The sequence below is a fragment of the Neophocaena asiaeorientalis genome, unplaced genomic scaffold, assembly GCF_003031525.2.
Source record: "Neophocaena asiaeorientalis asiaeorientalis breed wild unplaced genomic scaffold, Neophocaena_asiaeorientalis_V1.1 scaffold371, whole genome shotgun sequence".
Classification (NCBI taxonomy): domain Eukaryota; kingdom Metazoa; phylum Chordata; class Mammalia; order Artiodactyla; family Phocoenidae; genus Neophocaena; species Neophocaena asiaeorientalis.
The window spans coordinates 758011-771614 of NW_020172369.1; positions in this window are offsets into that span (position 1 = coordinate 758011).

The following is a 13604-nucleotide window of genomic DNA, read 5'->3' on the forward strand; positions in this document are numbered from 1 at the left end:
TCCCTCCCGGCTCCTAAAGCTGCACGGCTCTCTAACCCCGCGCGCCGATGTGCAGAAATGCCGGCGACTTTCGCCTCCTCCTCTCCTCCCTCCCTCCTCCAAGCTTTTTTTTTTTTTTTTTGGTAATGGGGGATGGGGCGTGGTAGTTGTGCTTAGCCTCCAACTAAAATCTGCACCCCGCCGGCACTTGCAGCCTCTCTTAGAAGTTGCTTTTAGCGCAGGCTGCCGGTCTGGCTGCGGTCTCCAGATGCTTCTGCGGGTTTATTTCCCTCCAGCGATCCGGTTTCGGTGGCTGGAAAGAACACGTTTGTTTGCCTGACCCATGTTTGACTCCCTTGCAGGCAACTTGTAAAATCCTAGCAGCAAAGGATGGGAAGAAAGAGGCCGGAGGGCAGGCTCTCTAACTCTGTTATTCTTGAGAGATTGACGATGCCAGATCCCTGGAACCACACCAGACAGCATTTCTTAACCTCATGGGTCCCTTTGGTCCTCAGGACTCCCGAGGGCTGGGTCTCGGGAATCGGGAAGAGATCTGGATGCAGGTTACCGCAGAGCAGGAGCCTGATTTACCGACTGCGTGAGCTGTAAGTCTGCTCACGAAAAGTCGAGAACCTTCTGGGTTGTTGGAAGGCCACGAACATAAAGTGAGCAATATTGTGTAAAACGTATGACCTCATTTTCCAAGACATAATGAAAGACTGGAAGAAAAGAGAGAGGAAAAGTTTTCCAGAATTGCTTTGTATTTTTTTTTCTCCCCCTCCCAAGTTGTTTTATAGTACGATAACCCACGCAAAAGGAGAATAGAACTGGAATATCCAGTGTGCACATGTCGAAGATATCTTTTTAAATGTCTGGTTGTAGTTCACACTGAAGAACCAGTGTAGTAGATATTTACAGTTTTAAGAGTATATAAAATTTTTCTTTGTTCCAGGTCAGTATTAATTTTATTTCTAAAAAAGACAGCAAGAAGAGATAAGCCTAATTCCAGTGCTGTCTTGAACAAGGTTGTAATATACATTTTCTTAATTACTTTGACTTTTATTGATGTTAGGTTTTTGCATTTGGAGATTACAAAACTTGAAAAGGAAATCTCTCATCATGGTAAAGATAGCTCATCCCCAAGGCATGTGGAATGACTAACCACACTCATAACCTGGACGCCAGGGGAGTCACTCCCCAGCGTATTTTTGTGACCAGGGATTATTTGATCCACACAATAGCGATGTGGAATCAAGAACTGAGGTGGTTTGGAAAATCCAAGCAAACAGCAATGCAAATACCCTTAGACTCTGAGCTCAAATATGTCAGTGTTGGATTAGAAAGGCTACTGAGTTGGTATATCTGGGCCATTTTTCTGCTTCACTGTGATAGTATGCTGCTGTAGTTTGTGGTTAATAGAGGTTATATTCTGCATAATTATTTGTATTAGTAAACTACGATCCTGTGCCAATTCACGAAATTGTTTCCATCTCTCTTTTTCTGCTATATGTGTTTAGAAGATTGGTAACTAAATTTCATGTTATTTGATACAGTAATGATACAGATAAAGTTTTTTAATAAAGTCTGTATACCAAGCAAGGCCAACAATCCAGGAATTCATCATATTGTTACTATTTATGCAGAGAGTTTTAAAATGGGTTGTCATTAATTAAAATTTTAAAAAGACGGCAAAATAATAAACACTTGCACAGTAGCACATAATTTCACATAAACACTAGTTAGAATTTGCAAAGTGAAATGTTTAATAGGTTTGGGCTTGTGGTCTTGAAAACTAATGTTGGTTTTTTCATTGTACTTTCTTGTGAGAGTTAATCAAAATTGGAATTTCAAGCCAGTTTATATCATGTCATTTTAGACCATAATATATTTTTCAGCAACCCCAAATTAATTATCTGCATCTTAATTGATTTACTCCAGTATATTTGTCTATAAATTTCAAAATTCCCTGTTAACAGAGCAAAGAGAAAAATCTAAATTGTGTCCAAGACACTGAGATTTCTGGAGTTGGCTTAAAAAAAGAAAACTGATAGGTATACATTGAGAAAAATAATGCCAGAAAAAGAGCTACAAATTATCCCTTAGCATGTACATAGTATTTCTCTTAGTACTATTATTGGAAAGTTGATGTACTGGGCAATTTGTAAAATTTATCCCCCAAAATGAGTGTGTTCATACAGAGAAAGGAAGAGAGAGAGAGAGAGAGAGAGAGAACAGAGTAATCAAGGAAGATAATTTGGATAAATAAAATTATTGGGAGGAGGGAGTGTCTGAATGTAGAACTTTCAGGTGGTATGTTAAAATTATAAACTCGAAATATCTAAGTTGGTAAAATTTAGACATATTTTTACTCTTGATTTGGCATTTTATTTTGCAAGATGCTAGGTAATATAACCAAGTCAAATCTTCTGCAAGTTGATACATTTCGTGTTTCTATTGCATCAGAAACAAACAAAAGAAGTGAGAAATTGCCTATTCACCTCTGAGATCAAAGCATAAATTAGGATTTGAAATAATTACATAATTATGCTTAAATATCTTATATGTTATAGGCATATGTATTTTCTACCACATTTTTATTTTCAGAGAACAAATTCTGGGATACAAATGTAAATATGGCTAATAAAAAATCAAAAAAAATAATTTTTGGCCTTCAGTTTATCTCTTTTATAATTTATTTTTTATTGAGGTAACATTGGTTTATAACATTATGTAAGTTTCATGCGTACATCCTTACGTTTCTAATTCTTTTTTAAAATTGAAGTATAGTTGATTTACAATATTATATTAGTTTCAGGTATACAACTCAATATTTTCAGATATATAATATTTTTATAGATTATACTCCATTTAAAATCATTATAAAATATCAGCTATATTCCCTCTGTTGTACAATATATCCTTGTAGCTTATTTATTTTAGACATAGTAGTTTATACCTCTTAATGCCCTATCCCTATCTTGCTCCTCACCCATTCCTTTTCCCCAGTGGTAACCACTAGTTTGATCTCTATATCTGTGAATCTGTTTCTGTTTTGTAAATTTGTTTCCTTTATTTTTTAGAGTTCACATATAAGTGATAACACACAGTGTTTGTCTTTGTCTGATTTATTTTACTAAGCATAATACCCTTAGGTATATCCATGTTGCTGCAAATGGCAGAATTTCATTCTTTATTATGGCTGAGCAGCATTCCATTGTGTGTGTGTGTGTGTGTGTGTGTGTGTGTGTGTGACACATCTTCTTTATCCATTCATCTGTTGATGGACACTTAGATTGCTTTCATATCTTGGCTATTGTAAGTAATGCTGCTATGAATATTGGGCTGCATACATCTTTTCAAAGTAATGCTTTAATTTTCCTCTTATATGTACCCAGGAGTGGAATTGCTGGATCATATGGTAGTTCTATTTTTAGTTTTTTGAGGAAATTCCATACTGTTTCCCACAGTGGCTGCACCAGTTTACATTCCAACCAGCAGTGTACTTGGGTTCGCTCTTCTCCATATCCTTGCCAATCATTTGTTATTTGTACTTTTTGATGCTAGCCATTCTGACAGGAGTGAAGTGATATGTTCTTATGATTTTGATTTCCATTTCTCTGATGATTAGTAATGTTGAGTACATTTTTGTGTGCCTGCTGCACATCTATATATCTTCTTTGGAAAAATTCAGTTCTTCTGCCCATTTTTTAATCAGGTTGTTTGGTTTTTTGATATTGAGTTGTATGAGCTGTTCATATATTTTGGATATTAACCCTTTATTGGACATATCATTTGCAAGTATTTTCTCCCATTCAGTAGGTTGTCTTTTTGTTTTGTTGAAGTTTCCTTTTCTGTGCAAAGGTTTCAAGTTTGATGAGGTCCCATTTGCTTATTTTTGCTTTTTGTTTTCATTGCCTTAGGAGATAGAGCCAAAAATATTGCTATGATTTTTGTCAAACAGTGTTCTACCTATGTTTTCTTCTAGGAGTTTTGTAGTTTCTGGTCCTCCATTTAGGTCTTTAATCCATTTTGAGGTTTTTGGTTTTGTGAGAGTTTTTTTGTATATGTTATGAGAAAAATTTCTAATTTCATACTTTTATTGTAGCTGTCCATTTTTCCCAGCACCACTTATTGAAGAGACTGTCTTTTCTCCATTGTATATTCTTGTCTCTTTTGTCATAGATTAATTGACAATAGGTGTGTGGGTTTGTTTCTGGGCACTCTCTACTGTTCCATTGATCTATGCATCTGTTTTTGTGTCAGTACCATACTGTTTTGACAACTTTGTAGTATAGTCTAAAGTCAGGGAGCATGATACCTCCAGCTCAGTTTTTCTTTCTCAAGATTGCTTTGGCTACTTGGAGTCTTTTGTGGTTCCCTGTAAATTTTAGGATTATTGTTCTAGTCTGTGAAAATGTCATGGGTATTCTGATAGGGATTGCATTAAATCTGTTGATTGCTTTGGGTAGTAATGACAGTTTAACAATATTAATTCTTCTAACCCATAAACATGGGATATCTTTCCATTTATTTGTGTCATCTTCCTTCATTCAGTGTCTTATAGTTTTCAGAGTAGAATACTTTCACCTCCTTGGTTAAGTTTATTCCTAGGTATTTTATTCTATTGATACAATTTCAAACGGAATTATTTTCTTGTTTTCTCTTTCTGAGAGTTCACTTTTAGTGTATAGAAAAGCAACAGATTTCTGTATATTAATCTTGTATCCTGCAACTTTGCTGAATTCATTGATTAGTTCTTATAGTTTTTGGGTGGAGACTTTAGGGTTTTCTATATACCGTATTGTGTCTTCTGCAAATAGTGACACTTTCACTCCTACCCTTCCCCTTTGAATGTCTTTTATTTCTTTTTCTTACTTGATTGCTGTAACTAGGACATCCAATACTATATTAAACAGAAGTGGCAAGAGTGGGCATCCTTGTCTTATTCCTGTTTTTAGAGGAAAATCTGTCAGCTTTTCACCATTGAGTATGGTGTTAGCTACGGGTTTGTCATAAATAGCCTTTATTACATTGAAATATGTTCCCTCTATACCAACTTTGATGAGAGTTTTTGTCATGAATTGGTGTTGAGTTTTGTCAAATGCTTTTTTTGCATTTATTGAGATGATCATGTGATTTTTATTCTTCCTTTTCTTAATGTAGTGTATCACTTTGGTCAATTCGTGGATATTGAACTATCCTTGCATCCCAGGAATAAATCCCATTGATCATGGTGTATGATCTTTTTTATATATTGTTTAATTCAGTTTGCTAATATTTTGTTGAGGATGTTGGCATCTATATTCACCAGAGATATTAGCCTGCAATTTCTTTTTTTTGTAGTGTTTTTGTCTGGTTTTGGTATTAGGTAATGGTGGTCTTGTAGAATGAATTTGGGAATGTTCCCTCCTCTTCATTTTTTTTTTTTTTTCTTGGCTGTGCCATGTGGCATGCAGGATCTTAGTTCCCTGACCAGGGATTGAAACTGTGCCCCCTGCAATGGAAGTGCAGAATTTTAACCACTGGACCTCCAGGGAAGTCCCCTCCTCTTCAATTTTTTGAATAGCTTGAGGAGGATAGGTATTAACTGTTCTTTATATGTCAGGTAGAATTCCCCTGTGAAGCCATCCAGTTCTGGCCTTTTGTTTGCTGGGAGGGTTTTTCGGGTTTTTTTAAATTATAAATTCAATTTCACTACTAATGTTTTTTCAGATTTTCTATTTCTTCCTGATTCAGGTTTGGAAGTTTGCATATGCCTAGAAATTTATCCATTTCTTTTAGATTGTCCAATTTGTTGACATAGAACTGCTCATAGTATTCTCTTATGATTTTTTGTGTCTCTGTGGTATCTGTTGCTATTTCTCTTCTTTCATTTCTTATTTTGTTCATTTGAGTCCTCTCTTTTTCTTGATGAGCTAGCTAAAGACATCAATTTTGTTCATCTTAAAAAAAAACCTCTTGGTTTCATGATATTCTTTAATGTTTTTTTGTCTCTATTTTATTTGTTTCCACTCTGATTTTTATTATTTCCTTCCTTCTCCTCACTTTGGGCTTTGTTTGTACTTTTTCTAATTTCTTTAGATGGTAGGTTAAGTTGTTTATTTGAGATTTTTCTTGTTTCATTAGGTAGGTCTATACTGCTATAAACTTCCCTCTTAGCACTGCTTTTCTGTGTCCCATAGATTTTGGAAATTTGTGTTGTTATTTTCATTTGTCTTGAGGTATTTTCTGATTTGCTCTTTGATTTCTTCATTGACCCATTGTTGGTTTTTTAAATTTATTTATTTAATTTATTTTTGGCTGTGTTGTGTCTTTGTTGCTTCATGCAGGCTTTGTCTAGTCATGGTGAGTGGGGGCTACTCTTCGTTGCGATGTGCAGGCTTCTCATTGCGGTGGCTTCTCTTATTGTGGAGCATGGGCTCTAGGCACATGGGCTTCAGTAGTTGTGGCACATGGGCTCAGTAGTTGTGGCTCACAGGCTCTAGAGCACAGGCTAATTAGTTGTGGTGCATGGGCTTAGTTGCTTCACAGCCTGTGGGATCCTCCTGCACCAGAGCTCGAACCTGTGTCCCCTGCATTGGCAGGCAGATTCTTTAACCACTGCACCACCAGGGAAGTCCTGACCCATTGTTTTTAAATAAAATGTTGTTTAGTTTCCATGTGTTTGTGTTTTTCCATTTTTCTTCCTGTAGTTGCTTTCTAGTTTCATACCATTGTGGTCAGAAAAAAATGATTAATATAATTTATATCCTCTTGAATTTGTTGAGACTTGTTTTGTGACCTACATCGTGATCTATCCTGGAGAATGTTCCATGTGCACTGGAAAAGAATGTGTATTCTGCTGCTTTTGGATGGATTTTCCTGTAGGCGTCTATTAAATCCAACTGGTTTAATGTGTCATTTAAAGCTACTGTTTTCTTATTAATTTACTTTCTGGAAGATCTGTCCATTGATGTAAGTGAGGTGTTAAAAATTTCCCTACTATTATTGTATTATTTTCAATATCTCCACATATGTCTGTTAATACTTGCTTTATACATTTAGGTGCTTCTATTCTATTCTTTATATATTAGGTGCATATATGTTAATGAGTGTTATATCTCTTCTTGTATTGATCCCTCTATTCTTATATAATTCCTTTCTTTGTCTTTTGTTATAGACTTTGTTTTAAAGTCTATTTTGTCTTATATGAGTACTACTACCCCAGCTTTCTTGTCATTTCCATTTGTATGAAATATCTTTTCCTGTCCCCTCACGTTCAGTCTTTGTTTGTCTCTAGCTCTGAAGTGAGGATCTTGTAAATGTCATATAAATGCGTCTTGTTTTATCCAGTCAGCCACCCTATATCTTTTGCTTGGAACATTTAGTCTATTGACATTTAAAATGATTATTGATAAATATGTACTTCTTGTCATTTTTTTTTTTTTTTTTTTTACTGGTTTTCTGGTTGTTTTTGTAGTTCTTCTCTGTTCGTTTCTTCCCTTGTGGTTTGATGATTTTCTTTACGGTATGCTTGTGTTCCATTCTCTCTAGTTTTTGTGTATCTATTGTAGATTTTTGATTTGTGGTTACCATGAGGTTTGTAAATGTTGACCTATAACTATATCTACTTGATTTAAGCTGGTAGCCATTTAAGTTCAAATACATTCTAAAAGATCTACATTTTATTCCTCTCCCCCACATTTTGTGTTTTTGTTGGCATATTTTATATCTTCATGTTTATCTCTTCACTATTTATTGTCTTTATAGTTGCTTTTATAATTTTTTTGTTCTTTAATCTTCATACTAAGTTATATAAGTGATTGAACCACAGCCTTTACTATATATTTTCCTTTATTACTGGGATTTTTTCTTTCCTATAAATTCTCACCTTTTTGCTGTAGACTTTCCTTTTCCACTTAGAGAAGACCCTTTAACATTTCCTTTAGGATAGGTTTAATATTGATGAACTCTTTTAGTTTTTGCTTCTTTGAGAAGTTCTTTCTTTATCTTTCAATTTTAAACAATTTTGCTGGGTAAAGTATCCTAGGTTGCAGGTTTTTCCCTTTCAAAAGTTTGAACATATCTTTCCACTTCCTTCTAGCCTGTAAAGTTTCTGCAGAAAAATCAAATGATAGTCTTATGGGTGTTACCTTGTATGTGACTCTGTTTTTCTCTTTCTGCCTTTATATTTCTCTCTTTATCTTTAATTTTGTCATTTTAATTATGATATGTCTTGGTGTGGGTCTTTTGGGTTTCATCTTGTTTTGGACCCTTTTTGTTTCCTGTACTTGGATATCTGTTTCCCTCTTCAGGTTCAGGAAGCTTTGGGCCATAATTTTATTAAATACATTTCAACCCCTTTCTCTCTCTGTTCTCCTTCTAGGAACCCTGTATTATGAATGTAAGTATGTTTGATATTGTCACAGAGATTCCTTAAACTGTTCTCAGTTTTTTTTAATTGTTTTTCTTTTTGCTGTTCTGACTCAGTGATTTCCATTATTCTGTCTTCCATATCACTTATGTAATCTTCTGTATCATCTAGTCTGTTTTTAATTCCTTCTAGTGTGTTTTTCATTTCAGTTATTTATTCTTCAGCTCTGACTGGTTATTTTTTATATTTTCTAGTTTCTTATTAAAATCCTCACTGATCATTTGTTGTTCTGTAATTCAGTTAACATTCTTATTAATAACTAATGCTTTAAATTCTTTATCTGATAAATTATTTATTTCTGTTTTGTTAGCTGTTTTTTCAGTTTTTTTCTTGTTCTTTCATTTGAAACAAATTCCTCTTTCCTTTGACTTTGCTTAACTTTTTCTGACTCTATGAAATTAGGTGAAACCATTACCTATCCTGGTCTTGAGGGGTATCCTTATATGAGCCATCCCTATATAGTCTTCACATGCCAGTGGCTTTGGTGGGAAGGCTGGATCTGATGTGGGCATGAGTCAAGTCTTTCCCCAGGGTGTGCTGGCAGCTACCACCTTGGTAGGGGGTGGGGCTGGAGATGGAATGGCTAAAGCCAGAGCCAGATGAGAGCAGGTTTTCTCCTCTGCTCAGTGGCCAACACCACCCTATTGGGGGCAGGAGTGGGTTCTAAGTTGCTGGAGCAGAATCCCTGAGGATCAGATCTGAGCTGTCTCCATTCTTTCTAAGTGTGTGCTTTTCCCTCTCCCAGCACTGGTGCCCTCACCCCAGGAGGAACAGTGCTGGAGCAAGTGGGGCTGGAGTAGGTGCTCAGCATGGGTTGGGGCACTGGCTGTGGCAGTTCCAGCACCAGTCAGAGTTCTGGACTGCTCCTGATTCACTGCCCCTGTAAGTGCTAGCAATGGCTGCCCCTACCCCATTCAGTTCCCAGCTGGCTACATCCCTCACAACTGCATACTTCTCTTGTCCACTGCAGCCCTCATCCCAGTGTAGAACTGATTGCAGAGTAGGCAGGGCCTGAGTGAGCACTCAACTCAGGCTGTGGTACATACTGGGGCTGTTGCAGGAAACCAGCAAGCTCTGGGCAGTTTCAATCTGCTTCCTCTGCCTTGTTTCAAGAGTAAGCAAGCATGTGCACATGAGCAGAGTCTAGGTTTATTACAGCCCTCCTGTTAGTCCCATTGGTTCTCAAACTTGCTAAGGAGACATGCCCCCTAGTGTTGGCCCCAGGGCTAGGGTGCTCCATATGTGGTTTGAAGTACAGTAAGTCCTCTATATATCAACGACTTTCATTCCAAGAGTGCATTTGTAAGTCCAATTTGTTTGTAAGTCCAGCGAAGTTGACCTAGGTATCCAACTAACACAATCGGCTATATAGTAGTGTACTGTAATAGGTTTATAATACTTTTCACACAAATAACACATAAAAAACAAACAAGCACAAAAAATAAAGAAAACATTTTAAAATCTTACAGAACAATACCTTGAAAAGTACAGTAATATAGTACAACAGCTGGCATACAGGGGTTGGCCTCGAGTGAACAGGAAACAGGAGTTACTGACTGGAGGAGGTAGAGGAGGTGAGAGATGGTAGAGCTGAAGGTTCATCAGCAATAGGAGATGGAGGGCAAGCTGCAATTTCACTCACACCTGACTTGGATGGCACAGGTTCTGGTTCCTTGCTGGATTCAATTCTATCTACTCTCTTGAATAAACGATCCAGTGATGTCTGGGTAGTAGCTCTTTTTTTCTCATCATAGATGACACGGTAGCACTGGATTGCATTCCGAATGGCTGCTGCAACCTTCATGTACCATTCTACATTTGGGTCCTGTGTCTCAAAAACTAACAGTGTCTCCTCAAATAAAGAAAATCCACTTGCCATTTCCTGCTTTATGAATCTCTTCAATTCTTCAGTTACTTCTTTCTCTTGTCTCTCTTCATATCCTTTTTCTGGACCTCCAATTCCATCAGGTCTTTGTTAATAAGCTCCTCATGTTACACAGCAACAGTACTCTACAATAAAGTACACAAAAGCACAGCCACTTGTAGAGGATACACAGACATGACACTGTACTCCAGACATGTGAACTAACTTATGTAATTGAGACATGTGAACACACGTCCACATCTTTGAAAGTTCTCAACTTGAAGGTTTGTTTGTAGGAGACTTACTGTACTCACTCCCAAGGGAGGATCTCTGAGCCCATGTAATCCTCTGCTCTTCTGTGTCCCCTCCCTGGCTCACAGGTCCCAATCTGATCCCTTATCTTCCCTTCCGACCTGACTCCATGCAGATATTGCTTAGAGCCTTGGTTGGATAAGAGTCTTTCTGCTAGTGTCCAGTTTGTTTTCAGTGAGAATCGCTCCACATGTGGGTTTTCGATGCGTATTTTCGATGCGTTCTTGGGGGAAAGCAAGCTCTGCATCATCCTCCTTCACCCTCTTGATCTCCACTCTATCTCTAATTCTGTATACACTACAGTGTGCTGACCACCAAAACTTTAGTTTCTACCCATCACCACAGAGTTGATCCCTTTTATCCATCTCTCCCTCTAAAAATCAAAATTTTAAATTAATCTGTTTAACTATCATATATAACTAAACTTTTACCTTCTTCCAGGTAAAAGAAGGTAAAAACCTGATAGGCTCAGTCCCTGAGTTTGTCACCAGTTTGAGCTACTTGGACAAAATCTTAGATTTTGGCTCCTGTTCACAGCAAATTTGTTGGAGAGCAGCCTGAGACCTTGTCCCAAATGGTGTCCTTCACTAAATGTATTGATCTGAGATAGTCACTTTATTTGAGATTGGAAGCATGAATCCAAAGGTGAAGAGCCCCTCCCCCCAGATCTATGCAATAATATTTGATCACCAGTGTTCATAAATTCACACTCTTTTCTTCCAAATACAAATTCTTCTTTTGAAATACAGTAATAGCATCTTAAACTGAGGAAAATGCATTAATTGAAATTTATGATACCTTTTCTTAGGACCAAATTTAGATTATCAATTCTAGTTTTCAATAACTTAATGACAGTATTTGCCTGCAAAATTAACAGGTAGAATTGTGTTTTGTTTTGACATTTCATAGCATTTAGGTGGCCATTTGCCTAAATTTTTCTTTGGCTGCAAGCAGCACATCTGTGAAATGAAGAGAATAATGCCTGCCTTACAGGGTTCTTGTGAGACTTCAGTGAGATACCATAGTAAAGGACTTATCACAGTCTAGGTCAGTGTATTTTTACTCAGCAAAGTTAGTACCCTTCTGTGGCCTTGTTCATTTTATCCAGTTTCTCGTTGGACAATCAACTACCCTGAAAATTCTTCATTCCTTTTTGGTTATAAACAGTGCCTTTTGTGCATGTCACAGAGCACAGGAGCTAACCCACAGACATTACTGAGATGAAGGATGCATTCTGCTGGGGTAAGATAAAATTAATACCCACAGCATTCACCTTCTCCTTGAACTATTTTGAGCTGCTCTATCTAATGGACCCTTCATGCAGTGGGAGTTGAAGTAAACTTTTTTAACCATATGTGACCATTTATGTGCAAAATGTATTAATCTAATATAACAAAATTAACTGATACTCAAAAGTCCTGTGATAAGAACTAAAAAGACTCTTATTCCTACAAAGTTTAACACTTCTTTGGTATATTATTTGATAAATGAGTTTTTAAAAGTGAAATGCAAACTCTTCTCAATGGCATTCAGGGTCTTCAGAAGTCTATCCAACCTGCTTTTCCACTTTATCCCTCCCTTTCCTTCCAAATTCAACTACCCTCTGCTTCAGCTACAGACTGTCCTTCACTCTTCCCATAACACACTTTATTTTTTCCTACCTCTATGCCTTTTCATACACTATTCTCTTTGACTGCATTGTCCTTTTCATTGTCTATACCTGGTAAACCTAAACTGTTTACATCAACCGTTCTGCAGACTACATAGTGAGTGTTTACGTAAAATTTCACACTGAAATGGCATTGGTTCATCTTTAAGATTAGTTCTCTGTTAAACCTGCTTTCTTTTCCTCTCTGCTGCCATTCTAACTCAAGGCCAAGCCACTTGTTAGAGTTGCATTGACTTGTTTTTTGTATTATTTTTACTGGAGGGGAGAGGGTTGTTTCCCATACAGTGTAAATTTTTTTGCCTTCCTGAGCAAAATCAAGCATCAACCTCACTTCTCTAAGAGCTAGAAAGACTCCAATTCCACTTCTGGCTCTTCCTGTAAAGTGTTGCTAGCCTAGGCTAGTCAGTTAGCTTCTCAGAATAGTAATAACTGCCTTGTACACTACACTTTGTTATTATCACCAAAAGAAGTAACATATGTGCAAGCACTTGAAAACTAACATTTCACATTTGTCATTATTCTCACTTTAAACAGTTAATTGAATAAATATTTAAGAGCTGTGGAGTTTTCATTTAGGAAGAAATTCAAATTGTCTTTTTTTTTTTTTTATTGTAAGGCACAAACCTGGTAAACCTAAAAGCATGGCTTTTAAAGGTGTTAAGAGACATTAGAGATTGCTTTTCATCAAATTTCTGAATAACAGCAGAGAAGTATCTGCATTGTTTAAATTGTATAGGCTTTTAATGTTATTAAGTAATTTTTTCCCCAAAATTAAGTAATCAAGACTAATAGAAGTCTTTGAATTAGTGTAATATGCCACACAGCTATCTTATCATATTTATTCCAAATAAAATTTAAATAATCTACTCTTAAAATATTTTATGTTGATAGAATTGCAGAATTTTCTGTATTTTTTTAGTTTTATTGAGATATAATTGACAAGTAAAATTGTAAGCTATTTAAAGTGTACATTGCGATGATTTGATATATGTATACATTGTGAAGATTCTTCTGATCTAGTTAATTAATACATCCATCACCTCACCTATTTATCCTTTTGTATTGTGAGAACATTTAGTTCTACTCTCTTAGCAAGTCATCACGTTATACATTAAATCCCTTAGACCTTATTCATCTTTAAAAAGAATTATTTATTTAATTAATTTATTTATTTATTCTTGGCTGCGTTGGGTCTTTGTTGCTGCGTGTCGGCTTTCTCTAGTTGTGGCGAGCAGGCATTACTCTTCGTTGCAGTGTGCGGGCTTCTCATTGCAGTGGCTTCTTTTGTTGTGGAGCACGGGCTCTAGGCGTGTGGGCTTCAGTAGTTGTGGCACACGGGCTCTAGAGCACAGACTCAGTAGTTGTGG